This window comes from Octodon degus, unplaced genomic scaffold (assembly GCF_000260255.1).
Source record: "Octodon degus isolate 3935 unplaced genomic scaffold, OctDeg1.0 scaffold00034, whole genome shotgun sequence".
NCBI classification, from domain to species: domain Eukaryota; kingdom Metazoa; phylum Chordata; class Mammalia; order Rodentia; family Octodontidae; genus Octodon; species Octodon degus.
In genome coordinates, this window is record NW_004524610.1 from 638,920 (window position 1) to 650,975 (window position 12,056).

Below are 12,056 nucleotides of genomic sequence, written 5' to 3' on the forward strand. Positions count from 1 at the left end.
TTTGCTGAGTGGAGAAACAAGAGACAACTTCAGGTGTCAAGTCTTGTAAATCTGGGCATGAATCCAGCCGTGGCCACTTAGCAGCTATGTGAACCTGAGCAAATTATCTTACCTATCTAAGCCTCATTTTCCTCATCTGTAAGGAGAAGAAACTGCTTGGTGAGCGATATTGTTACAGGGTGAGTCAAGGTGCCACGTGAGGCACCTGGAACAAAGCAGTCCATTTTCATCAGTGGGTTTAATGGGTGCCAGCAGTAATTTGCTGCTTGGCAAGGGTAGGTCGGCCTATTTATTTATTTTTGTATCTAAGACAGGCTCTACAGGGTCTCACTGCATAGATCAGACTCATAGTGATTCTCCTGCTTTCGCCCTCCCACGCACTGGGATTACAGGTATGTGTCACCATGCCCAGCCTCCATGGCCATCTCGACACGCCCTGGGGTCGGAGAGGGCACGGCACACCAGGGATGAACCCTGACCACTGCATCCGCCTAAGCAGGCACTTTAGTCTGCTTGAGCTATCAGGCCGGCCCTGGTAGGCTCGTTTAACAAATATTTATTTCCTACTTCCTATGGGCTATATAGCCTTTACAATAAGTTCTCATTTAAAAAAAAGAAGGAAGTCAGGAGGAAAGGAAGGGAGGGATGAAAGGAGAAGGGAGAGAAGAAAGAAGGAAGGATATAGAAAAGAAATGAACCCTTTTTATGCCTGGCTCTATCCATGACACTTGACAAGCACAAGAGTGGAGATCAAACGGGTAGCTAAGGGCTGGGTGGCACACAGCACATGTTTAAACACTTAGGACTTACTGCTGTAGCACTCTAACAGAACTCTTTTTTTTTTTTTTTTTTTTTTCAGAACCGGGGATTGAACTCAGGCCCTTGCACTTGCCAGGGAAGCACTTGTTCCACTGAGCCATCTCCCCAGCCCCCTGCTGTAGCACTCTAAATACACAGAAACTCTCAGCTTTCTCAGAACAACACATCCTGAGGATTTTCCTCAAAGTTCTAACCATCTCTAACGTGTTACATCAGGGCTTACCTACACTCTCCTGTAGGAGAATGGTGGTACTTCACTTTGAACTTTTGTATCAGATTGAAGAATGGCCCAAGCTCTGCCCCCACGCCTAATTCTCACACTAGAAAGGACAGTGCCGATATGTCCATCGCTAGCTAGTCAGAGCCTGCAGGGGCTGGGTCCACACTGCTCCATCTCTCCTAGGCTTGGATAGTAGCAACTTCCTAAAGCGTCATAAATAGTCTGTGGGGTCACTTCCAATTAGGAAAGGACCACACGAATAGCTATTTGTTACATTTATTACATTAGCTCATTTTAGAAATCATTATTCACAGTTAAGGGGAAAAAGCTTACACACACACAAGGATTTACTTTACATAAGAAATTTTTTTATTATTATTTTTTTATGTGTGTGTGTGTGTGTGTGTGTGTGTGTGTGTGTGTGGCCAGCTCAGCCCACCAGGGGGCGGGGCTGGCTGGCATGTGGCGCTGGGGATTGAACCATGGTCCCTGTGCTTTGCTAAGCTTGTTCTAAGTAGGTGCTTTAGACCACTGAGCCATCTTACCAGCCCTACATAAGAAAATTTTAATTCCAAACAAGCTAGCTTGAATGTTACAGATATAGTCATATGTTTTATTTTATTTAAGCAAAATGTCCCTAATCATAATAGTTTTGTGAAGCTATTATCTAGGGTTGGCAATCATTGGGTTGAATAAATGAGCGATCATTTAAATTTTTATGGCAAAATGGTAAAATTCTTAAAATGTTTGGCTTTATCCGCCACAGTAGATCTTTTTCTAAAAGTTAACTTGGCTATTTTGTAGGAAGTCTGGGAATTTTCCAGAACCTTTCAGAGAGCATTTAATTTACCATCCGCGAAGCATTTGTTCTGTATGTGCTTCAATGATATTTTCAATCTAACCTTAACTTTAGTCATCCTTGTATGTTCAAATGTGGTCTCTAACTATTTTCATTTTCTTCCATTTTTTAAAATCCATTTCTATTATTCCTGAAGTATCTCTTACACAGAAATTTGACTGCTTTTAGTTCCCCATGCAGTCAAATTTTGTGGTTGTCTGTCTGTGTTTGTTCATTTTTTCGAGATAAGTTCTGCTTAAGTGGTTCAGGCTGGCCTTGAAATTGCTATGTAGCCCAGTTGGCCTCAAACTCACATTAATCCTCTTGCCTCGGCTTCCCGAGCACTGGAATTACAAGTATGTACCACAACACCCAGCAAGTTTTATTTTCTTTTGTGTTACCTTTTGGAGACTTTTTGGGATTCAGTTAACATATCAGCTCTAGCCATACAGCAAACTGCCTGAGAACCCCGAGAGTCACAGCACACCACTCACGGTCACATATCATGTACCCGTGTTTGGCCAGAGACTGGCGGGCGCGGGCTTGAGGACTGCCCGTTGATCTGGGCCTGGCTTGCGAATGCCTCTGAGGACAGCACAGGGCTGTGCATTGAGCTGCGTTGGGCCGGTCCATCGTGCAAGCGCAGCCCGAGGCCATGTGCTCTTTCCAGAACTAGCGATAACACAAATCGGCCGTGCTGTAGGTGCTGAGAGGCAGGTGAACAGAACACGCAAGGCCCACGAAGCCTCGGCTCAGACATGGAGCCTCTCCTCTTCCTGCAGCCTCGCTCTCTTGGATCCCACAGGCCATGTGCGAAGCTGAGTCATGCGGCAGGGAGAGCAGCGACAGTCATGCAGCAGAGCAGGAGCACCAGGAGGGACACAAGCTGAGATCAGCAATAACAGCAGGAAGAGTCCAGCAGATGTCAAAAGGGCAGCCTCATCCTGTGTGTGACATCACAACTGCTAGCTCTTTTCCCACTGGCCATTCTGCAATGCAGGTGAGAAAAGGAAGACCAGCTGCGAGCCATCTGCAGGATGCTGCTGCCAGGGCAGCACCTCGTGGTGATGGGCTGATATTTACAAGGCACTGTGGTCTCCTGACAGTAAGGAGAAACTCGGTCTCTAAGGCGGAGCGCTAAATGACTATGCCTCTCCTCAGCGACCTGACTCTAGGCAGCGTTCAAGAGGCAGCGTCTCTGGAGGGCAAGCGGCTTAGCTGCAGTTAGGACAGTCAAGGACAGCTGCGTGTCTAAGTGAGTCAAACGGCAGAGGGCGGTTAGGTGGGCTTCCCAGCCCCTCAGGCTCTGCTGGCAATGCTGAGGTCCCTTTGGGCCTGCAGTGACGCCTCTGTAATTTCTGTCCTCGGTGTGGTGAGCCCTAAACAAATGTGGGTTCCTCTAATGTTGAAACAGTGGTCCCACCATGAACATGGGGCTTAGAGGAATTAAGAAATAAGTGTTCTAGGTACTGTGGGAAATTGTGAGAATAAAATTTTAAAATATCCATTAAGTTAATTTTCCTAATGAGATTTACAATAAAAGAGAAAGCAATGAAAAGGCGTGAAATGCACCAAACAGTCTGACAAGTCAGCATGAGCTGTCATCTTCACCAAAGAGACAGTGAATTAAAACCTCTAGACAATTTCCTCAGATGCAAGCCATGGCACGCCTGCCAGCCTCCTTGGGGCAGCTGACAGTGACACTGCTCTCAGAGCCACGAGAAGCATCTGACCAAGTCTGCCAAAGGTGGCGATCTTTGGCACAGGCAGTCCTCATGCAGAAAGGGCAAGATGACCCCTCACCCGTCAGCTCAAATAAATCCTGGCTTCTTGCCTGGAGTCCTTCAAACCTACTCATCCTTTCCTATCGGTACTTCCCCTCGAGCCGTGATTCTCAAGGCTCCTACGGTGGGTCACCACAAATGCCAGTGATTGTCTTCATAGTTGAAGTGGCTTATTCAGTTTTCCTCGCAACCAAAGCATCAGGTGCGCACCACATTTAGCAATGACGACAAGCCCTGTAATACACAGGTGTGTGCTTGGGGAAGGGCGCGATCTTCACTCTCTGCTCAGTATGTGTCTGGAGCCCACGCTGGTCACGCTCCTCTCGGGGAGTTGTACCTGCACTCAGTAGCATATCTCAGCTCCTGTTTTGTCCCCTTCCCTTCTCTCCCTTTTGCAAAAGATCCATCTTCTTACTTTTTATTATCTATCTTTTATTTTGCTCTTTATTTATATTTTGGGCTGCTCACAGAAGGGAAGCTATGTAATATCCAGCTTGTGTGTCTGAGCTCTTTCACTTGGCCACATCATAGTCTCAAGACGCACCACATGTTTTCACACAAGAAACGCGCTCATCTTTCTTCCGGCAGAGCGGTCCTCCATCACGCCTGAACGGCACGTCTCCTCCACCCGCTCCTCTGCAGGCAAGTGTCAGTAATTTTGAGGCACAGCGTTTGCTCCAGGTGAGTCAGTAGCCCCCACCACAGCGTGTGTGTGTACACGTGTGCACATCCACACACATACGTGCACGTGGCGAGGCAGTCAAACGTTCGCAGTTGGGCCTGTGGGAACATACAAGGTCCAAATCACAACTGCAGGTGAAGTTTCTAATTCAATAAAAAAGGGCCAACAAAGCAAATACGGATCAGCAAAGGAATGAACTAAATTAATTTCTTAGTAAATAGTGTTACAAAAGGCCAGGAAAATGTAAAGAGCCAGATTTAATTACTCGACGTGTGCTGTTTGTAATACAGTTGGATGAAAGCAATAGTAATTGCAAGTCTTCTCAGCTTACAGTGTTTGCTGGGCACAATCTCAAAATGCAGCAGAAGACGAGTGACTTTGGTGGCCCCTACACAAGAGAAGCTCCAAAAGAGATACAATGCTGCCAGTAACTTACTTAATGAAGTCAGGTTTTACACTCAGTCTGTAAAAGTAATGCCTCCTGCAACAGCTACATTGGCTGAAACTAAGAGAAACTCTCCTGGGGCCAGTGCTGCACCCCCTCACGCCCCCAGCAGATCTGCTGAGGAGTCCAGCACTGGGACGCGCAGCCACGCACGCCTGGGTCACAGGGTGAGGCGCAGGCCACTGATAGGAGCCTCAGAGTGGCTTGGTGTGGTCTGGTTGTGCAGGACAGCGTGCTTGAACACACAGGTTGACGCTGACCATCCCATCACAGGACACTTTCCAGGGCCTGGTGAACCAAAACGAGCCACATGTTTGTCTTCCACAAAGCAGTGAGGGTCCGAGTCACTGACCTTCCCTCTGATGACGGTACTGTCCCTAATACACTCCCTGGCATTAACTGCAGGGGACCACTTTTAAATCCTCTTTCTGAGAAAAACTGATATTTTAATAAGTGAGAGAGAAACTCATGCTCCAGAAAGAACATTTTTGGAAATGTTTCCATTATTATGTAATTTTATTACAAAAAAATTTCATTGACACATAAAAGGCAGCTTAAAAAGCTTGTAGAAAGCAGCTCATTGGGTTTTGATCCAATTTGTTAAAAATATAGTATCTTCCCCTTAGGTTTCATGAAAAACTGGTCACAGCTAAGAAAACGGACATTTATTGGCCAGATTACAACATTACGAAGAAGAAAGACTTGTACTAACAGTGTTTAGACAAGATATCATGTCTGCATCTTATATGAATAACTACTATGAAGGCAACAATATGCAATGTATTAATTATTGTAACTGTTCTACTGACCTGCTTTGAAACTGTCTCATTGCTATTTCTTTCTCAATAAAATTGATTTTAAAAAAACAAGGACTGAACTGTACTGCAAAGGAAGCACTGTAGTTAGCAAGCATAGCCGATGATGCCTCTTCCACCCTGAATATACATCTGCATCAGGTATTTTAGAAACGCTGTCACCAAGACTTACAAGATTTTCTGTAATAAGTATTTTTAGCTACATTGTTCTCCTCCAAAGTATCACTGCTAAACTTCCATAATGATATCAAACAGCATTTTATACTATCAATAAGTTAAATTCACTGTACATATGCCATTTTATCTGTATTTCATCTATTTGTACTTCATTAAAATATGTATAGATATGTATATATTTTTTGTGCTTTTGTAATTGCACGGAAAAGTAGTATATGTGTGTCATTAAACATACACGCAGTGCTCGCTTCGGCTGCACATATACTAAAATTGGGACGATACAGAGAAGATTAGCATGGCCCCTGCGCAAGGATGACACGCAAATTCGTGAAGCGTTCCATATTTTTTAACCACTGGGAAGAATGTATGCAGTGTATTATTGAAAAAAAAATAACATTTTTGGTCTACAAGCTTTGAAATACTACATAAAGATAACATATGTATGTGATAGTACAAATCTGATGATGTCTGCCTATACTTGTACAGAAATTGTGTACCTAAACCCAGGAAAATTTTCCTATGAAGAATTTTATTGTTATCAAAAAATAAAAAAATAAAAAGAAAAGAAAAAAACATACATGCAAGTATTAGGGCTCAATATGTGCACTCAAAATTTCTATATTCATAGTATGCAATCAAATCATCTGGAGTCTTGTTTCTAATTTATCTGCCCATGGTCAGCCAACGTTAACATGGTCTCACGTTGCATCCATTTACCTGTAAAGGTCTCCAGTTTATCCTTCTGTTTGGCTGAGTAGAACTCCATTATAATTTTTTAAAAACACATCTTTTTGTCCATTCCTCAGGTATTGGGCATTTGGGTTGTTTCTAAGACTTAGATATTACAAATTCTGCTGCTATAAACATGAGTGCACATATTTTGCTGTGGTGTGATGTTTTTAATTCTTTTAGGAAGATACCTTGGAAAGGAATAGACGGATCAAATGGGACCTCTAACCACAGCTTTTTGAGGATTCTCCACATTGATTCCACAGTGCTTGTACTACTCTGCACTCCCACCAAGAGTGAAGAAGGGCTCTTTTTTCCCGACAGCCCCTCCAGCATTTGTTATTGGTTGACTTCTTGATGATAGCCTTTCTTTCTAGGGTGAGATGGAATCTCAGTGTTTTAATTTACACCTCTTGAATGAGCAGTGATGTTGGACATTTTAAAACAAGGATAAAGAAAAGGAAAGAAAAATCAGCTTTTGTTAAATAATTTCACAGATCATAAAGAATTCTAAAGGCATTAGGCTCTCAGACCCCGCAAGTCAACGTCTGAGAATCCAAATGAGAAGGGGTGCAAGAAAACAAAGCCAAGAGCAGGTTTTCAAGAATGAGGAAGCTAAGTGCCGCATGACCTCCTACGCAGAACTTAGAGAATGACCCACGCAGCTCCACCCAGGGGAGGGTGGGCAGTGCTCCTGGCCTGGAAGGCCAAGCTGCAGAGGAGCAATAACTGATGCTGCAGCTGGAAGGGACAGGCACACTCACGCCAGGTGTGGCCTTTGAAATGATGTGCTCTGGCCTGCCTTCCTCGGTCTGTACTGGTCACAGAGTTCATGGAGCACAGTGAGTTTGTGTCCACCCCAACCCCTCCCAGGCCTGGATTGCTTCTGGGTTTCTCGGGTGCCAGCCCTGCCTGCCCTAGGAGTCCAGGCCCTTCACCGCCACTGTCAAGCTCACCTGCCCAGCACTTGCTCTAGCCCTTCAAAATTCACCTGTGTGCTCACCTTGAGGTTGGGAGGTGTTGGAACCACAAACCCACAGGTCTAGTTCTGTGTCTTTCCCTAAGGGAGGAACAATGGCTTGAGATTTCTGGTATCACCCTTTTGAGATTTCCCATGGCCCCATTAGGCTGGGCCATCCTCTCCCTTCCACTAAGATAAAGAAAAAAGATGCTCCAGGGCAAGATCCTTCCTAGCACAAGACCTCTGCTGCCCTCTCAGTCACCTGATAATCCCCTCACCATTTCCCTCAATCAGGACACATGGAGGTTCTGGCTGCCTCTCAGCTTCTGTTCCTGGGAACAGCTGGCCCTCCTGGATCCCCACTGTGCCGCCATTTTGCCTCTTGCTGTTTCTTTCCACGTGCACTGCAACACCTGGCCGGAGGTTGGGGGCTCACAGCAGGGGTCCCTATAGAAGAGGCATGAATGTGCAAAGACCAACTGTCCCTGCATGCTGCTGCGTAGATGGAGTGGAAGGGCACATCTATCTTCCTTTGTCTTCGCACGTTGTGGGTTGCGTGTACACAACTGAAGAGGGAAGTTGTTTGTACCCCAAAGGCCAGACCAACCTTCATTTTTATCCCTCTACTGTGTGTTGCTGCTCTGCAGCATTCATCACAATGTGACACGGAGCAGCCTGTCTGCAGGTCTGCCGATGCCACGCAGAAGGCTAGCTCTGAGCAGGCCTGACTGCAGTGCTTGCAGCAGCACCCACTGATGTCGTGTGTTCTCAGTGTACACATGTGGGACAGATGAATAGGAACTTGAGGAAAGCCTGAGCTCTGTGAAGATCAGATTTGGGCGTCTGCAGACCCCAGTGAGCCGCCGCAGTGCGCTTTGCACTCTGAGGCATGAAGCTGCGAGGCACTTGGCTCGTGGGGCTCCATCGTATTCCCATCTGAGTTGCTCAGGCCTTCTCGGTTCTAAGTCGCAAAGACATCCTCCTCCTGCAGAACAGCCCACAGCAACCCAAATGGAGATGCTTTGCCCGAGGAGCTAGAAAGCAAAGTGCATTATGCTAGTGGGCTGGGAAACGCAGGCTTCAACCACCAGCCCAGATTCAGGCAATTGAGTTCAGTTTAAATATGGCTTGCGAGTGGGAAGTACAAAGCTGATAGCAGGTTATTACAAGACTGGCTACATGGAATACAAGAAAGATGCCTCATTCTGCCAGGCAGGCATGTACAGGAATGTTCTAGGAGGGAGGGGGACTGAGCACAGCAGGGAGAGTGGAAAGTGTCCGTGGCAGGGCCAAGTTTCCCCAAACATGACAACCTTGAAGCACTTGGAATTGCTGTGTGCTTTCAAAACATAAGCAGACACAGTCAGTTTGACCCACACATTGTTAAGGGAAACCACTGGGCCTGGACAATCAAGGCTGGCTACGTGGCAAGGAGCATGGTTGTAGTCACAGGCTATGAACTGATTTCTAACTTTTGTTAGACTATGCCTGCAAGCCTGCTGTCCTGTAAGTGTGTCTTAACACTCCTGCAGCACAACTCCCTCCCCTAGAACACAGAGCCGGTGTCCCCGCTCTCCTCTAACCTTTCCTAGGCTGTAGCCCCAGCCCCAGCAGAAGCAGCCTTCCCTCCTCCAGTACTCAAAACTCTCCAGGAGTTCTCAGTGCAGTCCAGGCCCAGTCCCCAAGCCTGTGGCCAGAACCAAATGTTTGATCCACAAAGAACAGTGGGTTTAGAATGTCTCTGATTGCTGGGGGTCAAGCACCCACCAAGTTGACTAAATCCTTCTGAAATTCCATGAGGCAGCAATTTCTCTGAACTCTAGCTCTACACATTTGCTGCGCATCAAAACCGCAAGACATAAGCTCTTTAACACCTCTCCGCCCTTTGCACCGGTCCTTCAACCCAGTTTGAAGGAGTGCCAGAAAGTTTGGAAAATGGGGAGACCTAAGCAGCAGAACATTGAAACCAAACATAAAACAGGAAGTGAAAATTCTATTTGTGATAGAAACGTCAATAACCTAGTGTAAATACATATGGTGATGTCCCGTATCTGTAGTTAGACTTTATGGTCCCTGCAGATTGGGATAATTCCTACAATGTATCAGTCAGCACTTACCAGGAAAACAAATATAACACAAGATTGGTTTATGATGGTCAGCCACAGAGTTGGGTGAGGAAAAGTGCAGACAGGGCCCAGGGCCACTGGGGACTGCAGGACCCAATCACAGGTCTGGCGCGCACTGCAGTGTCCCATGTGAGTCCGCATCAGGCAACCAATAGGTATTTCATGGAAGGCTGAAGAGTATACGCCAGGAGGCTGGAGGGTCTGCACCAGAAGCCAGGTGATGTCCAGAGTGGAGACAAAGACCAGAGTTCTTCCTGAGAAACAGAAACAGGTTCATCCTTCCCCATTTCCCCTTTATACCACCCAGGAGACAAGCTGTCCTACGGCGGGTCATCCTACTCAAGGTTTTCCTACTCAAGTTGACACAATCAAGCAACCACCATGTTCTGTGACATTATAGAATTAGATGTTTTAATTAGAACCTAATTACACATTAATTGAGTCAAATGGGCACTCAATTAAGAAGCATCTCAGGGCTTCTTCCTCTCCCATAGTCTGTAATGAGCCTGCCTTGTACCAACATTCAGCACACTTTTTAACTGTTTTCCTCACCACCTAGGATACCAGTTAGTGTGGTGAGAAGAGCCACAAATGGAAGCACTTCGTGTGACCAGGCTAGCAGATGTATCAGCATTGCAGCTGGCTCTCACCTTGGCGTGGCGTGGGCAAACGGACCTTTGCTCTTCTCTGTGGCTCCCGTCTCACGTTCTCAAGCTCTGTCTTCACTTCCTTCACAAGGCCAAGGCTGGGGCTGCAAAGCCAATGCACGCCAGCATGGGGCGATGAGGCTGGGTGGATGAATGTCTCGCCAAATACCATGTACGACGGCGGGGGCCCGGCCCCCAGGTCATAGTGATGCATTTGCCCACAGTCACTGTGTTCCAGTAACTGAATTTGATTCAACATGGGCTTCTGATCAGCCTAAATGTCTCTGAAATATTACAATGAGCCATAATCCTAAAATGGAAGCCTACTGCGCGAACCTAAGCCGGGACAAGGGCTGTGGGACGTAGGTTAGGAAAGGTGCAGTAGCATTAGTTCCTGGGGCATGAGTGAACTATTTCTGTGCTTAGAAAGATCCACAAAAAGCAAAAAGCACAAAAGAAAAATTGATAAGTTGGGCCTCATCAAAATTTTAAGTTTCTTTTTTCAAAAGACACCATTACGAAATAAAAATAAAAGCTAAAAGATGAAATGAGTGAGAGAGGGTGCTCGTATAAAACAGTAAGACAGACTTCCAGTAAAAATAGAATAGAAGATATATTAATGGCCAAGAGACACTAGGGAAATGCAAATTAAGACCACAAAAAGGTACAATTAAATACCTTTTGGAATGGACGAAATTAAATCTACTTAGCTAAACTACCTTTCAGTAGAGCTGGAGAAACGAATAGCCATGTTCTGCCAGTGAAAATGTGAAGCATACATTCCCATGAAACCTGTTTCAAAATTTCCTTAAAAGTTAAACACATGTCTTGGCCACCATTCCTGTAGTAGACAGCCACCCAGGAGAAATGATAATGTACGTGCACAGTGTGTCTGCAAGTGTTCACAGCAGCTCTACTCAGAGACCAAAACCTTAGAGTATCCATGCCCTGGGGAGGCTACAGCAAACTTTCACCAGCAGAGTGGCCTCAAACAGCAGAAATTCGTTTTCTCTCAAAGCTGAGAAGGTCAGACCATGAGCCCAGAGGCCGACAGCCAGGCTCCTTCTGAAGAGCCTGGGCTAGAATCTCCTCAACCTCTCTCCCAGTGCTCAGAGCTGCCGGTTGATCCCCAGCACCATGAGTTTGACACCACGTCCCCCAGTCTCTGCCTCCATAGTTAAGTGGCCTTCCCAACATGTCTCTGTGCCTGTCCTCTCATCAGGACCCCAAGGATCGGATACAGGGCCCACCCCAATCTAGTATGTGCTCACTTTAATGAATTACATGTGCAAGGACCTTATTTCCAAGGTGAGGTATTGAAAGTTAGGATTTGAGCCTATTAGTCCACTACTTGGGGAGAAAAATTCCCATTAATAAAGGAATGACAGAAAATATGTGGCGTATTCACATGACAGAATTAGTACCTGACCAAACAAACCTCACCAAGTGATGACACAAGTAATAAAATATGGAATTACATCAAATGAAGAAAACTAAACTCCAAAGAATAAAGACTCATGACTACACAACCCTAAAATCTGGAAACTATTACAGTTTGAGCTCAGTTCTGTGGTTACCTGAGGAGACAGATTGCAAAGATGAGGGCTGAGGGTGGGTAGGAATGTTCCTATCTTGGTCGTGGCGATAGTTTCATGGGTACATGCACTGTCAAAATTCACTCATTGTACGGAAAGTGTTCACTTTCATTCATACAATTCAACTTGTTCTTTTTTAAACATAATTTTATTGAGAAACAAATAGCAATGAGACAGTTTCAAAACTGATTAGTAGGACAGTTTCAATAATTAATGCA

At 45.6% G+C, this 12,056-nt stretch overlaps 1 non-coding gene across 1 annotated transcript; it reads left to right on the plus strand.

Moving 5' to 3' along the window:
* The first annotated feature begins 6,020 nt into the window (after positions 1–6,020).
* Positions 6,021–6,127, plus strand: LOC111816555. Its single transcript, XR_002820919.1, has one exon. It is a non-coding gene; the product is annotated as a U6 spliceosomal RNA (small nuclear RNA).
* The last annotated feature ends 5,929 nt before the right edge of the window (positions 6,128–12,056 follow it).